The 24,819-nt window shown below is 43.9% G+C and overlaps 1 pseudogene across 1 annotated transcript; it reads left to right on the top strand.

Moving 5' to 3' along the window:
• The first annotated feature begins 758 nt into the window (after window positions 1–758).
• LOC308169806 lies at window positions 759–11,150 on the top strand (annotated as a pseudogene). The gene is made up of 12 exons: window positions 759–867; window positions 2,438–2,524; window positions 3,439–3,545; window positions 3,674–3,800; window positions 3,900–3,986; window positions 4,294–4,357; window positions 4,609–4,679; window positions 4,911–5,008; window positions 5,137–5,263; window positions 5,363–5,449; window positions 5,757–5,820; window positions 11,072–11,150. The product of its transcript is annotated as an uncharacterized misc_RNA (transcript).
• The last annotated feature ends 13,669 nt before the right edge of the window (window positions 11,151–24,819 follow it).

Raw genomic sequence — 24,819 nt, 5'->3', positions numbered from 1 at the left:
GTCAGGGATGACAGCCTTATTCACTGCACGCAGATCCACACACACGCGCAAAGCGCCAGACTTCTTCTTGGCCACCACTAAGTTCGAAACCCATGGTGAAGCGTCCACTGGCTCGATGACGGCAGCTTCCAATAGTTGCTGTAGCTCGGCTGAGACCCCATCGCGGAGGGCCAGTGGGACACGACGCAGTGGCTGGATGAGTGGGGTGACAGCAGGGTTAAGAAGCGGTTGGTGAGTGAAGGCAGAGAGGCAGCCCAGCCCTTCGAACAGTGTTGGCCATTTTCCCTGCCATGGCATACAGACCATCTGGATTGCAGATCCCCCCGTGTCCAGGAGGGAGAATCCCAGAGCTGTAAAAAGGTCCAGACCCAGTAGGTTGGCCCCATGGCGGGCCACATGGAAGTTAAAGTTGGGCAACACCTTAGTTCCATATCGTACAGTTATTGGTAATGAGCCTACCAGGTCGATTTTAGAGTTACTATAACCACGGAGGGCTGAAGAGGGAGGGGACAACTGCAGTGAGCTAAAAAATTGTCTATAGGTGTTATCATTTAAAAGAGACACACTGGCACCTGTGTCTAATAACAAGGGAATGCACACATCATTTAAATTAACGGTGCATGCTTTAAAAGTCACTGGTCCTGATCTCACATGATGAATAATCACTGGCCCTTGCGAGCCATAGTCTCCTGAGACTCCTCCTCCCGGGGCAGAACGGCAGACATTTGCAAAGTGGTTTGCCTTACCACACTGACGGCATGTCTGACCGCGGGCTGGACAGTTCTGGGCCCTGGTGGCGTGAGACCGAGACCCACAGTTACCACAAGGCTGTTGAATACGTTGTCGGGGGCGCTGCTGCCGCGCTAGGTGCATTACGGAGAGGTCCGGTACATCCTCCTGACTGGAGGGCGATGTCTGCTGAGAGAGCGTGGAGACAGTCATCCTGGCTAGCTGGCTAGCTGTAGACACTTGTTGCCGGGTCAGTGTAGCTTCACCCTCAGTCGCACTCTCCACTTGGTATGCAATAGCAATAGCTTTAGATAGCAGTAGGCTGTCCGGTTCTAACAAAAGTCTCTCACGCACTTTAGCGTTGTTGGTATGTTCAATTAATTGGTCACGGATCATCTCATCTTGAAGCGCGCCGAATTTACATGAACTGGCAAGCCCCCTTAAGTTAGCCACGTACTGATGAACTGACTCACCGGGGCATTGAGAGCGTCGTCTGAACAGGACCCGCCGTAGAAGGGCACTCTGTGGGGCCGCAAAGTGATTCTGCAGAAGACCCACGGCTATGTCGAAGGTAGTGTCGTTGGTGTCGGCTAGTGTCCCAAGCACCCGTTGTCCTTCGGCTCCCAGGCAGTGTTCCAACAACGCCTTCTTACGTGAAACCGCAACATTGCTTAATCCCACGGCCGCGAGATATATTTCGAAGGAGCGAATCCAACGACTCCCGGGTATCGGAGGCTCGCCTGGCAATGCGAGGAACGAGGGAGGTGGTGGAAGCGAAATCCCATCCATAGTCGCCAAATGTTATGTTTGGAGTAAGGATCACACAACACACAACTGCATAGCGTCACCGTGTTCTTTACTTGAAAATCAACCACAGACAGGAGCAATACATCACAGATATAGGCACATCACTTAGGCTTCACATCACGATCCAAGAGCAATCGATCATACATGAAACACAATAGTGACAAGAAATCAAACCCCGAGTATCCCCAATTAACCCTATGTGTGGACACAACACTAACCACAGACAGTACACACAAGAATGTGTACGAGTCACAGCCTCTCACCCAGTTCTGGATCCATTGCCAGAAAGACTTCCCCCAACTGACAGCAAAGGCCATGGTGAGCCTCTTGCCTTTTGCAACAACTTATCTTTGTGAAAGAGGATTCTCCTCCCTCACCTACCTGAAGAGCAAATACAGTTCCAGACTGCAGCCTGAGGATGACATGATGCTCTGCCTGACAACCTCCACCCAGGAGGTAGGCATACCTTGCTTCCTGAAGCTAAAAGTTTCATTGTTGAAAAATAATAATAATAATAGAAAATATAAGCCTCATCAAGAACAACAACAACAACAACAAAAACAATAATAATAATAATAATAATAATAATAACCAATCATAATTATGCATGAACGTTTTATCAATCATAAACACATATATGCTCTTTTTCGTAAAGCATATTTTTCGTCTTTTTAGAATCACCCAGAACTGGCCAATAAATTGAAAACCTGCCCTTTCAAAGCCCGCCACCTGATGCCCAAACATGAGCTATCACACCACATCCTGAACTGTGAGGACAGGAGATCTGTGAATAGCGAAGACCGTAAGATTTAAATGTTGTTGTATCTTCAATGATACTATCTTTGTCAATAAAACCCATTTGCTCCTTGTAGTGAGTCTAACCAGGTTCTTTGGTTAACAGTGGACAGTGCTGAGGTGAAGAGCAAGTGGCACGTCCCTGTCAGCACCTGGATACCAAACACCAAATGTGAGGAGGACTGGGATAAAGGTCGGTACTCTAGTGAGCTGGGCCTGTGATTAATTCAAGCCCAAAGATGCTTTTATGACTTTAAATGTGAGTGACTAAATATCCCAGTGTGAAGTTGATGCACACTTGAGCCAATGCAAATTTCAGATGTACAGATGCCGTGCTAATTAAGTGACATACTGATCATTTCTATGCATAACTGAATGCATTGGGGAGCTGTACCTAATTCGGGCAACCATTTAATTTTCAAAGCATGCCCAGCAGGGTGTGGAACAAGGAAAGGTTATTGTATGATGTTGTAATAATAATGCTGTTTCTGTTGTTGCAGAGGCAGATGACGTTGCGTCTCCTTTCGTGTGGGGCGTGTCCACACACCTGATCGATCAGAACAGGTGTGTAACTCATCTTTAATTTTTCCACCACACAATACAATGACTTATTCTCTTTCTCCTCCACAGGATGCTTACTTCATAGGGTATTTATCATGTGAACTGTTCAAACTGGAGCAGTTGATTTAATGTCAAACCGGAGAACACCTTCCTTCTATCCTCCTTTACAGGGCTGAGAACACCTTCCTTCTATCCTCCTTTACAGGGCTGAGAACACCTTCCTTCTATCCTAACAAACTGATCCTCCTTTACAGGCCCGAGTTGAGCACTACTAACAACCTTATCCCTGGACCCCGTGCTCCAAAGACCCTTCCCTGGAAAATGTGTAAGTCATATTTTACTGTCAGCCAGTTTGGTTACTGAAGCAAAATGTAAAGTGCTAAAATATTGAAAAAGACAAAGATTTCTTAGGATGTCCTTCCTATGTTTTTCACATATTCCGATCTTATATACTATATGTATATTTAAAAAGAACCACACTTTACCCAACGTTTGAATTGAGTGATGTTGATTTCTCATTCACATTTCTCTTACCATTGCTCATAGAAATAAAAGATGCCAGTGACCCAAACAAACTCCTTTAGTGTCCATATGACAAGAACCACCAGATCCGTGGCAGCCGCTTCCCATACCATCTGATCAAGTGCAGTAAGGTAAGAACTGTAGTGCTTGTCGTGGAATAACTGTTGTAGGAGTAGTCTGCCGTTGCAGACATTGAAATCTCAAATGAGATGTTCTCAAATATGCTCTTTTTCGTAAAGCATCTTTTTCGTATTTTTCGAATCACCCAGAACTAGCCAATACATTGAAAACCTGCCCTTTCAATGCCCGCCACCTGATGCCCAAACATGAGCTATCACACCACATCCTGAACTGTGAGGACAGGAGATCTGTGAATAGCGAAGACCGTAAGATTTAAATGTTGTTGTATCTTCAATGATACTATCTTTGTCAATAAAACCCATTTGCTCCTTGTAGTGAGTCTAACCAGGTTCTTTGGTTAACAGTGGACAGTGCTGAGGTGAAGAGCAAGTGGCACGTCCCTGTCAGCACCTGGATACCAAACACCAAATGTGAGGAGGACTGGGATAAAGGTCGGTACTCTAGTGAGCTGGGCCTGTGATTAATTCAAGCCCAAAGATGCTTTTATGACTTTAAATGTGAGTGACTAAATATCCCAGTGTGAAGTTGATGCACACTTGAGCCAATGCAAATTTCAGATGTACAGATGCCATGCTAATTAAGAGACATACTGATCATTTCTATGCATAACTGAATGCATTGGGGAGCTGTACCTAATTCGGGCAACCATTTAATTTTCAAAGCATGCCCAGCAGGGTGTGGAACAAGGAAAGGTTATTGTATGATGTTGTAATAATAATGCTGTTTCTGTTGTTGCAGAGGCAGATGACGTTGCGTCTCCTTTCGTGTGGGGCGTGTCCACACACCTGATTGATCAGAACAGGTGTGTAACTCATCTTTAATTTTTCCACCACACAATACAATGTCTTATTCTCTTTCTCCTCCACAGGATGCTTACTTCATAGGGTATTTATCATGTGAACTGTTCAAACTGGAGCAGTTGATTTAATGTCAATGCGGAGAACACCTTCCTTCTATCCTCCTTTACAGGGCTGAGAACACCTTCCTTCTATCCTCCTTTACAGGGCTGAGAACACCTTCCTTCTATCCTAACAAACTGATCCTCCTTTACAGGCCCGAGTTGAGCACTACTAACAACCTTATCCCTGGACCCCGTGCTCCAAAGACCCTTCCCTGGAAAATGTGTAAGTAATATTTTACTGTCAGCCAGTTTGGTTACTGAAGCAAAATGTAAAGTGCTAAAATATTGAAAAAGACAAAGATTTTCTTAGGATGTCCTTCCTATGTTTTTCACATATTCCGATCTTATATACTATATGTATATTTAAAAAGAACCACACTTTACCCAACGTTTGAATTGAGTGATGTTGATTTCTCATTCACATTTCTCTTACCATTGCTCATAGAAATAAAAGATGCCAGTGACCCAAACAAACTCCTTCAGTGTCCATATGACAAGAACCACCAGATCCGTGGCAGCCGCTTCCCATACCATCTGATCAAGTGCAGTAAGGTAAGAACTGTAGTGCTTGTCGTGGAATAACTGTTGTAGGAGTAGTCTGCCGTTGCAGACATTGAAATCTCAAATGAGATGTTCTCAAATATGCTCTTTTTCGTAAAGCATCTTTTTCGTCTTTTTAGAATCACCCAGAACTGGCCAATAAATTGAAAACCTGCCCTTTCAATGCCCGCCACCTGATGCCCAAACATGAGCTATCACACCACATCCTGAACTGTGAGGACAGGAGATCTGTGAATAGCGAAGACCGTAAGATTTAAATGTTGTTGTATCTTCAATGATACTATCTTTGTCAATAAAACCCATTTGCTCCTTGTAGTGAGTCTAACCAGGTTCTTTGGTTAACAGTGGACAGTGCTGAGGTGAAGAGCAAGTGGCACGTCCCTGTCAGCACCTGGATACCAAACACCAAATGTGAGGAGGACTGGGATAAAGGTCAGTACTCTAGTGAGCTGGGCCTGTGATTAATTCAAGCCCAAAGATGCTTTTATGACTTTAAATGTGAGTGACTAAATATCCCAGTGTGAAGTTGATGCACACTTGAGCCAATGCAAATTTCAGATGTACAGATGCCATGCTAATTAAGAGACATACTGATCATTTCTATGCATAACTGAATGCATTGGGGAGCTGTACCTAATTCGGGCAACCATTTAATTTTCAAAGCATGCCCAGCAGGGTGTGGAACAAGGAAAGGTTATTGTATGATGTTGTAATAATAATGCTGTTTCTGTTGTTGCAGAGGCAGATGACGTTGCGTCTCCTTTCGTGTGGGGCGTGTCCACACACCTGATCGATCAGAACAGGTGTGTAACTCATCTTTAATTTTTCCACCTGTGACGGCTATCAGTAGCCTGGTTGTCTGTCTATATGTTTGTGTCTGTTGTAGTGTCTGTTCTGGTTGTCTGTATCTCTTTAACAGCCATAAGCCCAGTCCAGGGGATCCACCCCCCCCCCCCCCGTGATAATTGCCAATCAAACTCCAGCAGTGACCAATCAACTCCAGCCAATCAACACCAGCCAATAATCAACACCAACCAATCATCAGAGGCCACACCCTACAAAAGATCAGGAGAGAGAACCAGCAGCAGCTGTGTGATCCCATCACACAGTTCCCACCATTTTGTGTATACCATGCGGGTGGTTTACTTTGTGAGAGCATTTTGTTATAGTTTGGTGGATACTTGTTAGAGATCCTTATGGTTTGATTTGTTAGTTGTGATATGTGTTTAGTGAATTATTTGATACCTGTGTTAGTGATCTTGTTAAGTGATACCATGTTTGAAACCTTTATTCTTATTGTTTATTTTAACCATCCACGGGATGAGTTTATTGTTTATTTGAATAGGAGGCATTTGTTATAGTTTTAATTCTGTTTATCTGACCCATTGTGACTTTAATTTACCCTTACTGAAATAAATATCTTTACTTTACTCATAACACCTGTATTTTGTTACTTCTTATTCTCCCTAGCGAATGTAGAACGTAACAAGTGGGGGCTCGTCCGGGATCTAACGCCGTTAAAGGGTCCGGATCTAACAGAAGGTATTTGGCTGGGGTAATTAATAGTTAATAACCATCATGGCAACGAAAAAGTTTGAATTGGAACAATTTATGACCCAGCCCTCTATAGGACAACTGGAGGAAGGCAAAAAGGCAGAGTTGGTAGAAATAGCTACTCACGTTGGTCTTACATATGAGAAAAGGATAACAAAGAAGGAGCTGAAACTTCTTCTGGTGGGGGAACTGGTTGAGAAGGGTGTGATTGAACAGGCTAAGGATGAAAATTATGCGGAGGAGGAGTCTGGGGGCTCTCTACCTTCAGAGGGAGAGGAGCTTCTTCAGACGCCCGTCCCATCCTTTAAGACACCACTCAAAAAAGTGGATATCACTTTGGAGCAGTTTGACCCATCTCCTATTGGTAGTGCCAGTACTGGGGCTCGTGGAGAGGAGGCGAAACAGCAGTTTCAGTTATCCTGTCTCCAAATGGAGGCCCAGGAAAGGGTAGCCATCAGAGAAGAGAGGGCTCAGGAGAGGGCTCAGGAGAGGACTGAGGCCCGAGAGTCTCAGGAGAGGACTGAGGCCCGAGAGGCTCAGGCTGAGGCCCGACAGCATGAGCTGAGGATGTGTGAGATCGAGTCTGCTAAAGTGATCAAGTTACGTCAGCTAGAGCTCGAGAGTCAAGCTCTCAATCAAGCCCCATCTCCCAGTACCACCCCAAAACCTTTTGATGTCAGTAAGCATATTTCTTTGGTGCCTCCTTTTAAAGAGACTGAGGTGGATTCCTATTTTATTGCGTTTGAACGCACTGCTGCCGCCTTAAACTGGCCCGATAATGTTTGGGTATTACTGCTAAACTGCAAGTTGCAGGGAAAAGCTCGGGAGGCAGTAACTGCGCTTCCCGTTGCTGATAGTTTAGATTACACTAAGGTTAAGGCCGCCATTTTTCGCGCCTATGAGTTGGTTCCTGAGGCATATAGACAAAAGTTCAGAAATCTTAAGAAGACCCCCACCCAAACGTTTGCGGAGTTCGCTAGGGAGAAGGGAATTTTATTTGATAAATGGAGCAATGCGTGTAAAGCAAATGATTACGAAACCTTGAAAGAGTTAATTCTTCTAGAAGAATTTAAGCAAAATTTGCCTGATAGCATTGTTGTATATTTAAATGAACGAAACATAGAGTCCCTCTCCCTTGCTGCTGTGCGCGCAGACGAGTATATGCTCCTGCACAAACCCCATTTCCCTTCTGTTCCTGCTGAGAAGCCTCGTAATGTGCCGGCTACTCAGTTTCATTCCGTGAACACTTCTTCCTTTAGGACGCAGAGCTCGAGGAAGGAAGATAGGGAATGTTATTACTGCCACAAACCAGGACATGTCATTGCCGATTGTTTAATTCTTAAAAACAAAGATCAGCAGTTGTCTAAGAAGGAACCACAAGTGCAGGGTATTGGATTGATTAGGGCGGTATCATGTTCTGACATTGAGATGACCACCACCACCGGCACTGAAAGTGATAAATGTTTTGATCCATTCATATTTACTGGCTTAGTGTCATTGACGGGCGAACTAAAAGATCAGTGTCCAGTACGTATTTTACGAGACACCGGGGGGTCACAGTCTGTAATTCTATGTAGTGTCCTGCCATTCTCTGATCAGTCTGCGTGCGGAAATGAAGCTGTGTTGTGTGGTATTGAAATGGGTTATGTCTCGCGGGCTGTACACCGCATTCACATACAATCTGAGTTAGTTACTGGTTTTTATTCGGTTGCTGTATGTCCAGCGTTACCCATTAAAGGAGTGACATTGTTGTTGGGCAATGATATTGCTGGGGGTAAGGTGACTCCTACGTTGGAGGTACTGGATTCGCCTCAATGCAGGGAATCTGAGACAAAAGATTTGTTTCCGGTGTGCGCCGTAACTCGTGCACAATCGAGTCGAGGCAGAGAGGAGGATAGCGATGTTTCTCTCTGCGATAGTGTGATTATGCAAGCCTTGTCTGAAAGGAATGAACCAGATTGTTTTAGTTTCTCCCAGGGAGAAAGTGGTAGAGTTACCATCCTCCCCGAGTCCTACCATACCATCTGCTGACAGCCTATCTCTCCCTGTAACCGGCGAGAGATTGCGTGTCGCTCAGGTAGATGATCAGTCATTAAACAAATGTTTTATAAATGCAGCAAGTGAAAAATCTGAAATAGGGGAGCCATTTGAACGTGTAATAATTGATTGTGTTGGACCTTTGCCTAGGACTAAAAGTGGAAGTCAGTATTTGCTCACTATTATGTGCGCTGCTACTCGTTGTACCGAAGCTGTTCCGTTGCGTAACATATCAGCCAGCTCAGTGGTGGAAGCTTTAACAAGGTTATTTTCCACATTCGGTCTTCCTCTTGTTATACAATCTGACCAGGGCACTAACTTTCAGTCTAAGCGTTTCAAACAAGCCCTAAGAACGTTAGGGGTACAACATGTTGTTTCCAGTGCCTATCATCCTGAGAGTCAGGGTGCATCAGAACGATGGCATCAGACGTTAAAGGCGATGCTTCGTAAATACTGTCTAGAGAGTGGGAAGAGTTGGGATGAAGGAGTGCCATTCATGTTGTTTGCAGATCGTGAAGCTGTTCAGGAATCTTTAGGATTCAGTCCCGCGGCACTTGTCTCTGGACATACGCCTCGCGGTCCGCTCAAATCACTGCAGGATAAGTCCCTCTCAGTTGAGTTTAGTGCGGAGCGGAATGTGTTAGATTACATTAGTCATTTTCGTGAGCGTTTGCATCAGGCTAATACCATTGCAAAAGAGTCTCTTGTTAGTTCGCAAACAGTGATGAAGCGTCATTATGATCGCACTGCTGTTTCTAGAAAGTTTCATGTAGGTGATAAAGTTTTAGCTCTATTGCCTATTTCAGGCGCTGCGCGGTCGGCGAAATTCTGTGGTCTGTATGATATTCGTGAGTGTCTTAGTGACACTGATTATGTGATCAGTACTCCCGAGAGACGGAGAAGTACTAGAGTGTGTCATGTGAACATGTTAAAACGCTATTGCTCCAGTGAGGAATCTAAAATTAGTCAGGAGACTTGTAAAACTGTCCCTAAGCCGGTAGTCGCTGGCCGCGGTGCATTCATTGTGACAGAGACGCTGTGCGTGACCGATGAGGAGTTGAGGACATGTCATTCCTCTAATCAGAATACTCGAATGGGCAACTCGAAAATGTTGAAAGTGTTGCCCACTCAGTTAACTAATTTGTCAGATGAACAGCAAGTTGAGGTGATGAAGTTGATCGAGCGTTTTCTGTGTATATTTGGTGATATGCCGAGTCAAGCTACTAAGTCATGCTCCCGTACTCACGGCTCCTGATCTTGGTAGACCAGTTAAGTTAGAGGTGTATGTAGGGTCCAGTTGTTGCCGGTGGTGGTGTTCACCGATAATAATCCCATTGTTTTCCTATCTCGCATATGTAATCACAATCAACGTTTGATGAGATGGGTTTTCATAGTGCAAAATTACAGATTAGAGATAAAGCATAAAAATAGGCGGACAGGTTGGTTTGTAGTGGTAATAACATTTGTTACATGTCTGAATCCTTGGGTTTGTGTCTTAAGGGGGGGAGTGTGACGGCTATCAGTAGCCTGGTTGTCTGTCTATATGTTTGTGTCTGTTGTAGTGTCTGTTCTGGTTGTCTGTATCTCTTTAACAGCCATAAGCCCAGTCCAGGGGATCCACCCCCCCCCCCCCCCCGTGATAATTGCCAATCAAACTCCAGCAGTGACCAATCAACTCCAGCCAATCAACATCAGCCAATAATCAACACCAACCAATCATCAGATGCCACACCCTACAAAAGATCAGGAGAGAGAACCAGCAACAGCTGTGTGATCCCATCACACAGTTCCCACCATTTTGTGTATACCATGCGGGTGGTTTACTTTGTGAGAGCATTTTGTTATAGTTTGGTGGATACTTGTTAGAGATCCTTATGGTTTGATTTGTTAGTTGTGATATGTGTTTAGTGAATTATTTGATACCTGTGTTAGTGATCTTGTTAAGTGATACCATGTTTGAAACCTTTATTGTTATTGTTTATTTTAACCATCCACGGGATGAGTTTATTGTTTATTTGAATAGGAGGCATTTGTTATAGTTTTAATTCTGTTTATCTGACCCATTGTGACTTTAATTTACCCTTACTGAAATAAATATCTTTACTTTACTCATAACACCTGTATTTTGTTACTTCTTATTCTCCCTAGTGAATGTAGAACGTAACACCACCACACAATACAATGTCTTATTCTCTTTCTCCTCCACAGGATGCTTACTTCATAGGGTATTTATCATGTGAACTGTTCAAACTGGAGCAGTTGATTTAATGTCAAACCGGAGAACACCTTCCTTCTATCCTCCTTTACAGGGCTGAGAACACCTTCCTTCTATCCTCCTTTACAGGGCTGAGAACACCTTCCTTCTAACCTCCTTTACAGGGCTGAGAACACCTTCCTTCTATCCTCCTTTACAGGGCTGAGAACACCTTCCTTCTGTCCTAACAAACTGATCCTCCTTTACAGGCCCGAGTTGAGCACTACTAACAACCTTATCCCTGGACCCCGTGCTCCAAAGACCCTTCCCTGGAAAATGTGTAAGTAATATTTTACTGTCAGCCAGTTTGGTTACTGAAGCAAAATGTAAAGTGCTAAAAAAATAAATAAAAAAATGCTGTACTTCTTTGATTTAAACCCTGTGCCCTTAAATATGCCCCCCCCCTCCCCGATAACTTTTGTAGGAGGACGAGCCGAGATGTTTCGACATTCAGCATAAAAGAAGAACTTCAAGCTAACAGACTGGCTTTTTTAGTGTTTTTGTGTGGGTTTTTTGTTGGTTTTTGTACATTTTGTGACATTTACTTTTAGAGGGTAATGCTTGTGCTGTGTTTTGGGGGGGCACCACCAGGAATGTTGCTGCTAATGTCTTCTGTCTCTGTATGTTTCTTTGTTTTTTTTGTGTGTGCAAATGACACGGATTGTTCCTCGTTATGTTAATTCATCCAGTTCTTCATTAAACACATTTCAGTTGTGCAATACAAAGTTTCATTATCTGTATCAGAAATGTCTGCTTTGAGATCTCCATCTGCTGTCAAATAAGTTTGAGCTTTGTAGGGCTGAATAAAACAATAGATAGAGGGGGAAATCCCTTGTCGCTTTCTATTCCTCACACGGGGACGTTCTGTCCTTGTGATGGCAAGGTATTGCAGCGTTTTTTGTTTTGATGAGCTCATATCAAGGTTGAGGCTCTGGGGTGTAGGAGGGGGAGAGCTCCTATGGCAGCTTGACCCAACAGACTAAGCTAATAAATTGTCTTGATCAAATCAGCAGGATTAGTTGCTTGTCATGGTAAAATACAGCAATGCATCATGGACAAAAGGTTAATATTCTTAACGTTGGTCTTTGAGATTAAGATTTCAAATATACATTATCAATGCACCTTTTATGTGGGAATTATTGTTTTTGCATTGAAGATGATGTGGAAATGTTATTTTCATGTTTGTTTTTTTTGCAAACATGAATTTGTCCATGAAATGCACATTTTGGAAAGCAGTTTAGGATTTTGATCGGCTCCTGTCATGGATTTAATGTAATGTCACTAACTTCTAAGCATTCCAATGTTCTCAGGCTACTCTTAGTCACCTTAGGTGGATACAAGATAATTAAATAACATGCATACACTATAATAAAGTTCCATGAACAAGAGTGCTCCAGGCACAGGCATATGGATGCTTAGGGTCATGGTCCTCTTGCTCACGGCCATACTAGCCTGAATACGACCTGTCGTAAAAAGTTTGGGATAGCAGCGTGAGCTCGTGGAATTTGTTTGTGTGCATGAGAGTTAAGTGTTTGAATATTTGCGTAGTTTGTGTGAGTGAAAGGAGAGTTAGTGTGTGAGAGTTTATTCCCCCAGCAGCTTGCTGTTAGGGGGGATATTTTTGTTTTTTCGTTTTGTTTGTACTCGGACGGCTCAATATGGTAAAGGCACGCGGAACGACAGACGACACGGCTAAGAACACGGACACAGGCAAGGCGAAAGAAGGAGAGACAGAGAGAGAGGAGATGGAGAGACAGAAAGTGAGAGATGAAATAAGAAAGGAGAGAGAGAGAATCGCGAGGGAGAAACAGGAGGCGGAAGCGAGGGCGCAAGCGGAAAAAGAGAAACGAGAGGGAGAGAGGAGAGAGGAGCGAGAGGTGCCAGCCTACAGCAAAGAATTGACGGTGGCGGTGGAGCTGGTCGGCGAGGAGAAGGTGACCATGATGGCGCTGCTCCGGGCGACGAAGGAGGTGTGCGGGCTCGTCGTGGGCTGCAGATACATAGGATTAAATAAGTACAAGATCACGATGAGCCATCCAAAGGGGAAAGAGAGGCTGCTCGACGGCTTCAAGATCAACGAGACGAGGGTCATGGCGAGGGAACTATGCGGGGACGAAATGGTGGTGTCATTCATCGGACTGCCGGTCTACACAAAGGACGGGGACATTTTAAGGAAATTAACAGACTGGGGGGTGCACGCGGTCTCCCCGATAAAGAGGAGGATGTGGCCGGGGACCAGCATATGCGAAGGAACACGGTTTGTAAAAGTGAAATTCAATGATGTTGTAAAATCGCTGCCGTACTCGACCAAGTTCGAGACGGACAATGGGTCTGATTTTTTTCGGGTGATTCATGACAGACAGGTGAAGGTGTGTAGGATGTGTCTGCAGCCAGGGCACATCCTACGGGAATGTCCCGAGTTCAAGTGCAGAAGGTGTGGGCGCAGCGGGCATTATGCGAGGGAATGCGCGACTTTTGAAAACAAGTGCAGGGGGTGCGGGGACCTGGAATCCCAATGCAAGTGTAGGGAGAGGGAGGAAGAAGGGAAGGGGGGAAAGGGGGGAGAGGAAGAGAAGGGAGAGGGAGAGAAGGGAGAGAAGAGCGAGGGAGAGGAGGAAGAGAAGAGCGAGGGAGAAGAGGAAGAGAAGAGCGAGGGAGAGGGGATGGAGGAGGGAGTATCGTTGACAGCTCAGACTGTGTCAGAGACTCAGAGCACGGAGTGGTCGGGACTGACAGGAGAGAGTGGGATGGGGGGGGCATGGGGTCAAGCCTCGACAGCTTTATGGGGGTAACCCAGGCATCGGAGTTGCAAGGGAGCGCACAGATGACCGGGGGGAGAGGTTCCCAACAAGAGCCTTTGCCCCCGAGAGTCGCGCGCCCGAGAGAAGCACAAGAGGCAGGCAACAAATCAAAGGAGGGAACCCCCATGAGCTTACGGATACGAGGGGCCGTATCCGTAAGCCCCCCCCCGAAAGCATCTGAAAATATGTTAACAAACAGTGACGATGGGTGCGGGGAGCAAGACGAGTCTTAGCTGTTGACGATAGTGGGAGGGAGGAAGAGGGCGCTTTTAGCGGGGAAACTAAAGCGCAAATCAAAGCAGCAGTACGTGGAGGGAAAGAAGAAATGAAATAAAAAATGGCAGTAAACATATTTATCCTCCTACACTTGTTTTCAATGGTCACGATTTCCTCCATAAACATCAATGGGCTCAATAACATGGAGAAGCTGGAGGAGGTGCTGGTGACTTTCACATCTGATGTTCTGGTACTGCAGGAGACAAAGTGGACAGACACCAAAATGACAGAAATCAAGGGGAAATGGAGGGGTATGCTGTTTACAAATAATGGGACGAATAAATAATGTGGGGTAGCGATATTAATTAAAGAGAATAGGGTAGAGAATGTAAGAGAGGTTTTGAATGACGGGAAGGGTAGGGTAATAGGGATAGAATTTAACATAAACAATGTTATGTTTAGATTAATTAATGTGTATGCACCAAATAGAGAGGTTGAAAAGAGGGATTTTTTTTGTAGAACTGGGCTTGCACTGCACAGGGAATTGTATTTTGGTGGGTGACTTTAATGTATTTTGCACTAAGATGGATGTTTATAGAGTAGATAGTTTTAAGACAGATTCAGCTAGGAGAGGGTTATTAGAAATGATAGAGCAGAGAAATGTAATAGATGTATGGAGAGTTAGGAACACAAGTAAGAGAGAGTTTTCAAGAAGACAGGTAGTTAGTGGGGTTTTGAAGCAGAGTAGAATAGATTTATGTTTAGTGTCACAGGGGATAGAAAAGGAAATAGGAGATATACAACACAAATTCACGGGGTACAGCGATCACGCAGCAATCACGTTTCACTTAGGGGGTAGGCACACAGGGAAAGGGGGGGGGTGTGTGGTGTTTGAACACGAGGGTATTAGGGGAGAATGAGTATAGGGATATGGTGAATGAGCATATTAGTGAGCGAATGAAGTGTGGAATGTATGAAGAGAATGTGTGTGAATGGTGGGAGTGTGTTAAGAGACAGGTAAAACAATTAAGTATTAGTTATTGCAGAAAACGAAGTCAGGATAGAAAGAGAAAAGAAAGTGTATTGAGAGGGAGGATGGATGAGGAACTAAAAGAAATAGACAGGGACCCAGATAGAAGCGTAGTGAAATACATGGAGATTAGGGGAGAATTAGAAGCGTATGAAAAGGAGAAGTGTAGAGGGGCTATAGTTAGGAGTAGGGCACAGTATACAGTAGAAGGGGAGAAATGCACAGCGTTCTTTTTAGGGTTAGAGAAGCAGAAGCAGGGGAAAACATACATAGAAGAGATAGAGAATGAAAAAGGGGAGATAGTGAAGGACTATGTAGGGGTTTTGGAGACAGTGCAGGAGTATTATGAGAATTTATTCAAAAAAGGTAGTGTAGACAATGACAGTGTAGGAGAAGTTTTAGGGACAGTTGAGCATAGGTTAGCAGATAGTGACAGGGAAGGGTGTGATAGGGATTTATCAGAGGGGGAGGTCACCTTAGCCATTCAGAGCTCAAATAATGGCAAAAGCCCGGGCTCTGATGGCTTACCAGGTGAATTCTACAAGTGTTTTAGTGCAGTGCTTAGTAAGATTTTGTTGAAGGTTTATAAGGAAATGGAAAGGGTAGAGAAGGTTAGTGAGTCGATGGCAACAGGGTTAATTACTTTATTATACAAGAAGGGTAGTAAGTTACAGTTAGGGAATTACAGAGGGATTAGTTTATTGAATACAGATTACAAAGTGTTAGCGAAGATTTTAGCCAATAGGATTAAGTCAGTAGTAGGGTCCATAGTGTCATCGACTCAAGCGTATAGCATACCAGGAAGAGATATAGCGGATACAATAGGATCAGTCAGGGATACAGTGAAACACATGAAGGAAGAGGGAGGGATAGTGTTGAGTGTAGATTTCAATAAAGCTTTTGATAGAGTAGAGCAGGGGTCGGCAACCTATGGCACGCGTGCCAGCAGTGGCACGCGACAGCTTAAACAGTGGCACGCAAGCAATAAGTGCGAGAATGGGAGAATGTTTTTATTTTATTTTATGTTGGCCGCGTTCGTAAATTCGCGCACACTGGGTGCAACGTCATAATGGGACCAAGTAATTTGATTGGACTAGAGGCGGTCTCAGGGACGCTCCGGCGCTCTCAGGGCGAATTTACGAATGCAGCCCTAGTCTCTCTTCCACTCCACGAGAGCCGTATTTCTTGCGCCAATTTTCAAAGTAAAATTCTGAATTCGATTCGATACAAGTGTTACTGTTAAGCACACATAACAATATAATAATAATATATAATAAGAGTGGGGTTTTGTGTCCCAGAAAGACCGTGCTGTATGTGTCCTATGTCACGAAAATGTTGTTTGCCGAACTTCAAGCGCTGTTTCTGTCAAAGACATGTCTCACCCCGAACTGCCTCCCGGGCTGTCATCGCCCCTTCATTGGGGTGAAACAATGCCTCCCCCTTATCAATGTAGGGACGTTACTTCATTTATGGTAACTCAGTTGCTCGGACTACCTATTTGGAATATTTTGTACATGCCCCGATGCTTGCTTGTTTGCCATTGAGTCAACTATGTCATGTGTCACCCTTCAAGTCGATTGTGCACACTGTCTCCCGCGCACAACTTTCTAAACGCACCGTGTTCAGCCGTGGTTTTATTATTTTATTATTGATGACTTCTGGTAATGTGCATTTAAACCCTGGCCCTGGCGTTTCCCTTGGCAATAATTATATCTCCTTTTCTCAGTCCTCTGATGCTGGTGCGTTAACTTTTGACGGCTTTTGTAACCGCAAAAGTTTTGGTCTTATGCATTTAAATATCCGAAGCCTTCTCCCCAAACTTGATGAGCTGATAGCATTATGCATACATCAAATCCTGATGTTTTAGTCATCTCAGAGTCCTGGCTTAAGAAATCTGTCACTACCTCTGCTGTATCACGGTGCGTTTAGAAAGTTGTGCGCGGGAGACAGCGTGCACAATCGACTTGAAGGGTGACACATGACATAGTTGACTCAATGGCAAACAAGCAAGCATCGGGGCATGTATGTTTATCTTGTAGATAGTAATAGTTATTTGTCTGTATTATCTTGTAGATAGTACTAGTTTTTTTGTCTGTCTTACATGTAACGATGAATTGAGAATCAAGGACCCCAATTGAAATAAGCCAGTGGCTTTCTTGGGTTTTTATCCTGTTAGTTGACCTTGTATGTAATATGTACTTTCATGTACCTACTTCTGCAAATCTTCTAATAAAGTTTTCAATCAATCAATCAATCAATCAAATCTATTCCTGGCTATAACATTTTCCGCCAGGACAGGCTCACTAAGGGAGGGGGGGTTGCTATTTACTGTAAGAACAGTTTGCAATGTTCTGTCAGTTTATCAAAATCTGTGTCCAAACAATTTGAGTTGTTGATTTTAAAGGTTAATCTATCTAAAAATGTATATCTCACTGTTGCTGGCTGTTATAGACCACCTTCTGCCCCTGCCTGCTCCCTGATAGCTCTCAGTGAATTAATTGCCCCTCATACTTCCTCTGAGTTTGTGCTGTTAGGTGACCTTAACTGGGACATGCTTAATCCTCCCCATTCTGTACAACTCCAGCTGGACGCTTTAAATCTCTCCCAGATTGTACAGACTCCTACCAGATTCAACACTACATCTATGGAAAACGGCACACTTATTGATGTCATTCTCACCAATACGCCGGCCAAGTATAACCCTGCGGTTTTTTGCCGAGACCTTACTGACCATTGCTGCATTGCTTGTGTACGCAAAGGCTCCACTGCCAAACGGCCACCGTTGGTCTTGTATAAACGGTTGCTTAAAAACTTTAATGAGCAGGCCTTCTTGCATGACCTGGCACTTGTAGACTGGTACAGAATTAATGTCATCCCCACTGTTGAGGATGCATGGTCCCTTTTCAAAAGTACTTTTTCCACCATTTTGAATAGACATGCCCCCTTTAAAAAATTCAGAACCAAGAATCGCTACAGCCCCTGGTTTTGCACCGAACTGTCTGAGCTGATCCGGCAAAAACACCTGCTATGGCGTAAAGCAAAGGCCTCCAAAAACACCTCTGACAGGCAATCCTTCAGGGAGCTAAGGAACAAATGCACCCAGTCGATCAGGAAAACAAAAGCAGATTTTTATTCTCGACATGCGGATCCGACCCCAAACAGTTTTGGAAGACTGTCAAAACCATGGGAAATAAAAACACATCCTCTCAACTACCCACGGCAATCAAATCTGAGGACATTGTCATCTCAGATAAAGCCTCCATGGTGGACTGTTTTAACAAGCACTTTGTTAGGGCTGGTCATGCTTTTGCAACTGCTACATCCACTCCCACTGTCAACCATGCTGCCTCAACCCCTAGCACTGGTCCCCCCCCAAGCACTCCGTGCTTCTCCTTCCAGCCAGTAGAGGAGAGTGAGGTGCTTAGGGAGTTGCTTAAACTGGACCCTTATAAATCATCTGGGCTGGATGATCTGGACCCTTTCTATCTGAAATTAGCAGCTCACATTGTCTCAGCCCCCATCACCTGTCTGTTCAACCTCTCCCTGCAAACCTCAGAATTCCCCATGGACTGGAAATCTGCTGCTGTCATCCCACTCTTCAAGGGAGGTGACAAGTTAGACCTAAACTGTTACAGGCCTATATCCATCCTACCCTGCCTCTCCAAAGTCTTAGAGAAACTGGTCAACAATCAGCTCACCCACCATCTGGAGTCCTATAGTATCTTCAGCACTACGCAATCCGGCTTTAGATCTGGCTACGGTTGTGTCTCTGCAACACTTAAAGTGCTAAACGACATCATATGCGCCTTTGACTCCAAGCACTACTGTGTAGCTGTATTTATTGACCTGGCTAAGGCCTTTGACTCCGTGGACCACTGCATCCTGCTTGACAGACTCAAGGATGTTGGACTCGCAGAGGAATGCCTGGCATGGTTTAACAACTACTTCTCTGGTCGTGTGCAGTCTGTGAGAGCTGAAGGCCTGCTGTCTGACCCAATGTCCCTGTCCATGGGTGTCCCCCAGGGCTCCATTCTGGGTCCAACACTATTTAATATTTTTATAAATAACATTGCTCACGCGGCTGGAAACTCTTACATCCATCTGTACGCTGACGACACCATTCTTTACACTTCTGGCCCCTCTCTGAACACCGCCCTGACCGATCTCCAACATAGCTTTAATAGCATCCAATATGCCTTCTCCAACCTCCATCTTCTCCTAAACACAGATAAAACTAAATGCATGATCTTCAATCGGACCCTACCCCAAGCCTCCTGTCCCCCAAAAATCACCTCACTGGATGGGTCAGTACTAGAATTTGTCAACACATACAAATATCTAGGTATCTGGCTTGATAGTTCACTCTCCTTCCAAACCCACATCAATAACCTACTCACTAAAGTCAGAACAAGAATTGGTTTCCTGTACCGCAACAAAGCCTCCTTCACCCACTCTGCAAAACACACTCTGGTAAAAATAACCATCCTGCCAATTCTGGACTATGGAGATATCATTTACAGGATTGCCCCCAAAAACCTTCTCAATAAACTGGACGTCATCCATCACACTGCCATCCGCTTTGTCACCGGTGCCCCTTTCAATACACATCACTGCGACCTGTACTCCCAAGTCAACTGGCCATCACTCCACACCAGGCGACTGACCCACTGGTATCAGTTCATCTATAAATCCATCATCGGCAAATCCCCCCCCCTACCTCTGCTTACTACTGAACTTCTCATCCAGCACTCGCAATCTCCGCTCCAACAAATATATCACTCTGGTCCCCCCCAAAGTCCGCACCTCCTTTGGCCGTCACTCTTTTCAGTTTGCTGCCCCCACTGACTGGAATGCGTTGCAGTTGTCATTAAAACTTACCACTTTTATAGCATTACCCACTTTTAAACACTCACTTTCAGATGTTGTCTCGGATCACTGCACTTGCTTTTAAGATAACTTCCCCCTGCTGTAATGTATAGATATTTTTGATACTGTATTGCAGTCATGTTTTATATTGTATATATCGTGTTTTGTATCGTATATACTGTGTTGTGTTCTGTGTACTGACTTGCCTCTGTTCTGCCAATTGGCCAGATCGTCGTTGCAAATGAGAATTTGTTCTCAACTGACCTATCTGGTTAAATAAAGGTTAAATTAAATAAAATAAAAAAGCGTTAAACGGCATTATGAGACCAAACAAGTCGTTCAAGGATGAAACAGACAAGGCCGAATCAATAAGACGTGCTGTGTCAAGGTATGGGAAGCAGGCCAGCACCTTTAAAGCATTTGCCACTGCTAAAAATCACGCAACTGAAGCAAGCTTTCGCATTGCTCATTGCATTGCGAAACATGGAAAGCCATTCACTGATGGAGAATAATAGGAGGCTTTCCTCTGTAGCTCAGATGTTTTGTTTGAAGGCTTATCAAACAAAGACACAATAAAATCAAGAATAAAAGACATCCCAGTGTCAGCCAGAAGTGTGGAACGAAGAATAGGAGAAATGGCAGAAAACGTGAAAGCGCAGCAGACCGCTGGTTTGAAAGATGCGACGGTGTTTAGCCTTGCACTTGATGAGAGCGTAGATGTGAATGACATGCCATGTTACTTAAAGTGACCAAGTACCACCCCCAGATAATGGAGTTGAGCAAAGGAAAACAGGGCCAGGGATCACATTGATTGTTAGGACTGTTTACATGGCTTTGCATACATAGCTCTTTGCAACCCAAAAAAAAAGTTTGTTGTGGTTGGAATAAAATAATAAAATGTAAGTAACAACCAAATAATTATATAAATATAAATTATAATTCATACAAGTAAGACCCTTGTATAATCACCATCCAGTTAGGCCTACTTATTAAAATGATAACCATAGGGAGCGCAGTTAGCATTGCAACTTTGGTAGAAATTGAGCGCTCCAATTTGCTTAAAGTTGTGCTACGCATCACAAAGTTTAGTTGTCTTAGATGTTATGTTGGTCATTTTGTTCAAGTTTCAGTTAGTTGACTGTTAGGCCTGTTTATTTAGCATACATGGCTTTGCATACATAGCTCTTTGCTGAAAATTGTTGTTCATGTTGTGGAATAAAATTGCAGATCAGTTGGTCTGTTTGGTTTGGTTTGATGTTGAGTCATAATTAATGTTGATATTGTGGTTGGCACACTGACTAACAAGAACATTTTAAAATGGCACTTCATATCAAAAAGGTTGCCTACCCCTGGTATAGTGGATAGTGTATATAGCCTTTATTTATGTAAACCAGCTCTTTTCCCTTCTTGTTTTTAGTATTTCTTTCCTAGCACCAGGGGAGCCCCTCCTCCTAAATTTCGTTGTATGGTACCTGTACTGTATTAATGACAATAAAGACCATTCATTCATTCATTCATTCAACAACAAGTCAAAATGTGCTCCAGAGAGGCAGAAAACAACACTTTGATATAACTTGAGAACGAATGCAAAAAACAGTGCACTCTCAGAACAGGCCGCTGAGACACTTTCAGAACAGCTCTGTTAATGACTGAAAACAGCTCCTTAGGAGATTGTCAAAAGAGACTCTGGAAATGAAACGTTGATAACTTTTGAGCCAAAGGCTGCACACACGTAATTCAAGTTGCTCTGATTGTCATTTAGATATACGGTATATAGTACAGGCATTTTGTGAGAAAAGAGGAGGGAACCTCAGACAAATTGCAACAGAAAATCTTTCAACTGTTTATTGCTCATAAATGTCTCCTATATGACGTATAAAAAGTCTTAAGAAATCCAAGTGGTGGAAAGTATATTTTTTTACCATAACCTGGTAACACGTTTTTGCTTCCAAAAATGAAACTTAAATCGAATCACTAAATTATTATACTTTTATACAAGGCAACATAAATTGGCAGTAATCAACATTAATATAGGCATTGATTAACATCAATTGAAAACAATATTATTAAAATATCACTTTTATGTTACTTTCAAAATATTTGTGACTAGATTTGCACTAATCAACATGTTGGCACTATTGAACAAAAACGTAAACATGTTAACTTTTACGTAAAACTTTATCAGTAGGTGTCTGGTTCATCTTCACCATCTTCATCGTCATCATCTTCATCACATGCAGCCTGAGATGAGTTTGCACACCCCAATCCTTTGCAGTTGCTACATGCAACAGAGCACTCAATGCCATGCTTCTTGCATGTGCACCTCAGGCTGCTGCAGTCTGTCTTGCAGGTGCATCTGATGAACCGGAGGAGTTCCTGTGGAGCTGGTGGTAAGTCAGTTTGGACAGGGACAAGCCTCATCACTCTCTTTCCATCCCCATTCTTGTGGCAGGAGTTCATTTGAGGTTCCCTTCCACTGCTGCACCTGGTAGGACACACGAAGACTGTGGTACTTCGCTGCTGCTGACGTAGGTGGCAGACTCTGCGGCTGTACATGAGAAGTGCTAATAGCTACCTTCTCACAAAAGCGATAGTGTCGTAGAGAGTCGAGTCCCTCTCCAGGTTTCCCATTGTCCAGGCACAGCAAAGCATTCTCTCCTGCTGACACAACTGCTGTGGTAGCTGACTGTGTGTCAAACACTTTAGCCTGCTCACAGAAGTCATCACTGGTTGTGAATTTCTTGAGGGGAGCTCCTTTCCCAATGCCATGAATGTGGGAGGTAGTGTCACACCCAGCTATTGCATGGATGAAGAGGATGTGAGGGCAAACACTGGGACCCAACTGCTGCTTGGCGGCCTTGATGTTCCAGACACGTGGCTTCTTCATGCTCTTCTTCGCCTCAGGTTTGAAGAAGAGGTCATGTGACTTGAGGTTGGTTTGGTATAGAGGAGGACGAGCAGATCTGTATCATCACCAATGAGCACAGTGTTTGTTACTGTGGCAAACTGCACTGCTTTTTGCACAATGAGGAGATCAGCATCACCTGGAGCATGGTACGTCTGACAGTTCTTCTGTAGGTGACCGCTGAGCATGTTGATGAACTGCTCAGGGTTTCCGTTAGAAAAATTTGCCGTCGGACATCGTGTCCGGGAAGAATTCGATTTACCGGACAAACGTGATATATTCCGGTCATCATATTAAAATATAATAAAAAATTTTTTTTTCAAAATCATATTTTTTTTCTCCAAATCTAATATAGCTGTTTGTCGCGGTGATTACTGTTGTGTAGCGGCCTATATATGCCATTTAATGTCTATTTCTCATCCGATACGATTAGATGCGAGCTATATAATAATATAACATGATTTGACGCATGCGCGCTATGCCATGCGTCAAATCCAGCGCTGAACGGGTCCAGCGCTGAACGGGCGCCTCACTGGGAACTGAACAGACAGCATCGATCAATGAACGGACTCCACATTACGTTAACTGAAGTTTGTTAAATTGTTTGGGATTAATGTGAGTTCTCTATTTTCTCTTTCCAGTTTTACCCTTTTTAAAAAATCAATAAAACAACGTCATTTCTATAACCAGGTCTCGCTGTTTGGGAAGGCATTTCGTTTAGCTCGGGAGTATGACAATGGGGAGAACATAACTGTTTATTGAGAAACAATTGATAGGCAGTCTGGGATACGTATATAAAGAAATACCACAATGTCTAGATGTATAACATTTTATTGAACAGTAACAGTGCAAGCATGTAGGCTTCTGGCGTGACACGGCTAGCCTAATTTCCGTTCATATGCCTTTTATCAGATAAAATAAAATAGAATAAAACTCTTTGAAAATAAATAGGCTTTAAATTAACTTGCAATGCGTATGTATAGGCTAATTTCCGTTCGATGTTACAGCCTAGGCCTATCGCCTATGCCTTTTCTCAGATAGATAGGGGATAGCCTTAAATAAAATAGCCTAGAGTAAAAACTCTGAAAATAACAATGGCTGCTCATATAATTCAGCTAGTACTTATTAGGCCTACGTCGCTTTTTGGCAGCATTGAAGCGTGCAGCTGCGGACTTGAAATCAAAGCTGCAAAGTGTCTCTCCGCAACTTGCAATGCGCATTAGCCGTGTGACCTTGCCCTCCCCAAGGCGACTTCGGTCCGCAGTTTTAATTCGGTTCTGCAGAGAGAATCCTCTCTCTGCAGGCACACTGGAGACGGGAATCAGGCAGGCTATCTTGGCCAGTGTGGCCCACTCTGGGTAAATTTCGCTGAAGTCTCGGATGAGGACTTCGCAGGCTGTTGAGAAACGCAAGCCCCCATAACCACGAAGCGCTGTCATGACACCGATGGCATCTCGTTGCACGTTTGTGGCATCGATGACCGGGGCTGTGGCTGGTGCTGAGTCATCATCGCTGGTCATTTCTTGGCCAAAATGACCAATGATGGTCTGGATGGCCGGTTTAGCATATTCTTCAAGCGCTGAGGGGACGGAATGAGTGATAATTTGCCGCGATAATTTGCCGTGATAATTTGCAAATTATAATAATAATAATTATCACGATAATTTGCAAATTATAATAATAATAATTATCACGATAATTTGCCGTGATAATTTGCCGCCGCGGCCTCCGTCTCTTCAGAGTCAGACTTCTCCTCAGGCTCAGACTCATTGTTGCTTGGCTTCATGAAATAATTCCTAAGCTTACTTTGTTTTGCCATCTTTCCATTAATGTAATCGCTCGCTATGGTGCACTTTGAGCTGCAACGTTTGCGTATTACTATGGTGGACGGGTTGGCAGGGTTGCCAGATAGGCATGGGTTACCGCCGAATGGGCTACTGTGTTTAAGCGGTAATAGACTGGTTAAGCTGTAATCCCATCTGGCATCAATCCCATGTGGCACCTGTGCGCTGTTTCGCATAGGCCGGTCTACACATTAGGAGTCATCATCATGCCGGTGTCAAATCATATCATAATAAAAGAAATACATAGCCTATATATTCGTCTTTTTTAAAATAGAAGGAATCAGAATGTGAACTT

The sequence above is a fragment of the Nansenia antarctica genome (assembly GCF_963989245.1).
Source record: "Nansenia antarctica genome assembly, chromosome: 14".
Taxonomy (NCBI): domain Eukaryota; kingdom Metazoa; phylum Chordata; class Actinopteri; order Argentiniformes; family Microstomatidae; genus Nansenia; species Nansenia antarctica.
This window is presented reverse-complemented; position numbering and strand designations above follow the sequence as displayed.